Raw genomic sequence first — 3687 nt, 5'->3', positions numbered from 1 at the left:
CTCTTTGGATTCCCTCCTTCAGGAGCTGAAGGCTGCTATCAAATCCTCCTTCAGTCTTCTCTTTTCCAAACTAAATCACCCCAGCTCCCTCAGCCTCTCCGCATAAGCCATGTGCCCCAGCCCCTGAACCATTTTCATTGCTCTCTACTGGACTCTCTCCAACTTGTCTACATCCTCTCTGTAGTGGGGGGCCCAAAACTGGACACAGGACTCCAGATGTGGCCTCCCCAGTGCTGAATAGAGGGAAATAATTACGTCTCTCCATCTGCTGGCAACACTCCTACTAATGCAGCTCAGTATGCTGTCATCCTTCTTGGTAACAAGGGCACACTGCTGGCTCATATCTACCCAATTGTCCACTGTAACCCCCAGGTCCTTTTCTGCAGAGCTGCTGCTTAGCAAGTCAGTCCCCAGGCTGCAGCAGCGCACGCGATTTTTCCATCCTAAGTGCATGACTTTGCACTTGGCCTTGTTTGAACCTCACGATATTTCGTAGTTTCATAGCTGTTAGGGGCTGGCAGGGACTTTACAGATCATCAGGTCCAGCCCCACTACACTTAGGCAGGAAAGGCTGCTGGGATCAGATGAACCCAGCAAGATGGGTGTCAAGACACTTTTTGAAGATCGCCAGGATGGATGACTGCACCACCTCTGGGGGGAGCCTGTTCCAAACCCTTGGCACTCGACTTGTAAAGAAGTTTTTCCTTATGTCAAGCCTGAAGTGATCCTCATTCAGCTTGTGCCCATTATTTCTTGTCCTCCCCTGGGGGACCTTGGTGAACAGATGCTCCCCCAGGCCCTGATGTACGCCCTTGATGTACTTAGAGGTGACTTGGTAGCAGCCTATAAGTCTTCTCTTCTCCGTGCTGAACAGTCCCAAGTGTTTCAAGCTCTCCTCACATGACCTGGTCTCTAGGCCTCTAATCATATACGTGGCCCTCCTTTGGACTCTCTCAATCTTCTCCACATCCTTCCCGAAATGTGGCATCCAGAACCTCCGAATCAGATTTGGCCGAATCGATTCGCGACAGTGATTCGAATCACTGAATTGGCTGAATCTGAATCTGAAGCAAATACTAGCTGCTTCACACAGGCCTAATGCATGCCAGTGTTTGATTAGGTCTGCCAGCTACAGCATCACATTGGTGGCTCATGTTCATGTTGTTGTCTATCACAGCACCCAGGTCTCGTTCAGATGTGGTGCTAGCAAGCACAGCACTGCTGAGCCTGTAAGCGTGTTGTGGATTATTTTTTCCCCAGACGGAGCACTTCACTTTTCTCCATGTTAAATGACATCTGGCTGAGATTTCTTTTGGCCCAATCTTCCAATTGATCTAGGTCACTCCAAATTCTAGCCCTACCCAACAGCATATCTACTATACCCCCACCCAGCTTGGTGTCATCTGCAAACTTGCTGAGGATGCACTTCATCCCATCTTCCAGACTGTTAATGAAGACATTGAACAAGACTGGCCCCAGGACCTAGCCCTGGGGTACTCCATTTGATACTGGCTGCCAGCTAGACACTGAACCACTGGTTACTACCTGTTGAGCCTGACAATCCAGCCAGCTTTCTATCCACCTTACAGTCCATTCATCTGAATCATACTTCCTCAGCTTGCTTACAAGAATGCTGTGAGAGATGGTATCAACAGCCTTGCTAAAGTCAAGGTATATTATATCCACTGCTTTCCCTGCATCCACAGAGCCACTTATCTCATCATAGAAGGCAATCAGGTTGGTCAGGCATGGCTTCCCCTTGGTGAATCGAGGCTGACTGTTCTTAATCACCTTCTTCTTCTCCTCCAAGTGCTTAGAAATGGATTCCTTGAGGACTTGCTTCATGACTTTTCCAGGGACTGAGGGGAGGCTGACTGGTCTGTAGTTCCCTGAATCCTCCTTTCTTAAAGATGGGAACTATGTTTGCCCCTTTTAAATCATCCAGGACCTCCCCCTATTGCCATGAGTTTTCAAAGATAATGGCCAGCGGCTCTGCAATCACATCAGCCAATTCCTTCAGCTCCCTCGGATACCTTGCATCTGGCCCCATGGACTTGTACACATCCAGTTTTTCTAAATAGTCCCTAACCTGTTCTTTCATCACTGAGGGCTGCTCACCTTCTCCCCATACTGTGCTGCCCAGTGCAGTAGTCTGGGAGCTGACCTTGCCTGTGAGGACCAAGGTAAACGAGGCATTGAGCACTTCAGCCTTTTCCTTCTCATCTGCCTCCCCCGTTCCATAAGAAACCCACACTTTCCCTGACCTTCCTCTTGCTGCTAACATACTTGTAGAAACCCTTCTTGTTACCCTTCACATCCCTTGCTAGCTGCAACTCCAATTGTGCTTTGGCTTTCCTGACTTCATCCCTCCATGCCCGAGCAATGCTTTTATACTCCTCTCAAGTTGTTTGTCCAAGCTGCCACTTCTTGTAAGCTTCCTTTAGTGTTTAAGCTCACCAAAGAGTTCTCTGCTAAGTCAAGCTGGTCGCCTGCAACACTTGCTAGTCTTCCTGCACCTTGGGATGGTTTGTTCCTGTGTCCTCAGTAAGGTTTCTTTAAAATGCAACGAGCTCTCCTGGACTCCTTTGCCTCTCAGACTGGACCGCAAAGTTGGAGATCCTAACTTTACTGACACCAATCTTCAGCTGTAGCAAGCTAGGATCCCTCCTACCAGCTGAAGCTATGCTGAATTCTGCCATCTAAGCTTCTGCTCCACCAGCTTCAGCTAGGAGCTACTCCTGGCTTGTAACAGTGGAACATGAGAGGAGAATCAGGCCATAGCTATCCACTTTTAATTACTCAAAAAAAAATCTGAACGGAAAGAGACTCTGACTGCTTGTAGGATGCTTATTTTATAATCTGCAGAACCCACACAACGATACAGCTGTAACGATGGGTGGGCAAGTGAGGCATGAGCCCCAGGCACTGTCTAAAGGTGGGTGTCAGAATGAAGCTGGGTGGGGGGTGCTTTGCCCTCCTGCTCCTTCCCTCCCCCAAGCTCCCACATCTTCCTTACAGTGGCTCAGGCTCCAGCTCTGCCAGCAGGGAGAGCTGACTGGTGGCAGCTATGCAGGAGCAGGAGGGGGTACATGTCATTTCAATTTTTGCTACCTTGACACTTGTGTCAGCAGCAAAAAGTGAGGTGGCATCTCACCTCATCAGCAGCAATTCAGTATCTCTTGCACCGCTGCCATTTTTCTGCCCTGACTGCTGCCAGAGCCTGAAACAAAGTGCAGGGGGATAGCAGATGAGGGGAACTGCCCAGTGTGCCGTCACGCCTCTGAAAATGGTATTCTTTCAGCATTTGCAGGCTTACTGCATGACTATGACATGGGAAGATCTGGGATTTTGAAGGAGGGGAGGTGCAGATGGTGAAGTGCCTCAGCACAAAACATTTTTCACCAGTTAAAAACAAACGAGAAGCTTTACTTATACACTAGGGGCCTTTGGTTGGATTATTCAGCTTAAGATGGAAGCAAAAACAAATGCAATTTAAGTGGAATGAATTAAAAACCACCTGCAGGGCTATGAAATAGGAACTTCATTACCAGGAGTAAGTGGGGACGGCAACACAGGGCCTGCATTGGCGAAGTCAACCAGTGCTTATGCAGTTGGTGCCGCCAGGCAGGCCTTGGGTTCCTAGATAATGACCCATGCTTTCGGGCAGGGGACTTGCTGGGGTGGGAT

At 49.0% G+C, this 3687-nt stretch overlaps 1 pseudogene; it reads right to left on the bottom strand.

Moving 5' to 3' along the window:
* Positions 1-240: 240 nt before the first annotated feature.
* On the bottom strand, positions 241-2354 carry LOC109287827 (annotated as a pseudogene).
* Between the last annotated feature and the right edge of the window lie 1333 nt (positions 2355-3687).

The sequence above is a fragment of the Gavialis gangeticus genome, unplaced genomic scaffold, assembly GCF_001723915.1.
Source record: "Gavialis gangeticus isolate Ggan-Ray unplaced genomic scaffold, GavGan_comp1, whole genome shotgun sequence".
NCBI lineage: Eukaryota > Metazoa > Chordata > Crocodylia > Gavialidae > Gavialis > Gavialis gangeticus.
The sequence above is the reverse complement of the archived record's forward strand: the minus strand, read 5'-3'. Positions and strand labels throughout refer to the sequence as shown.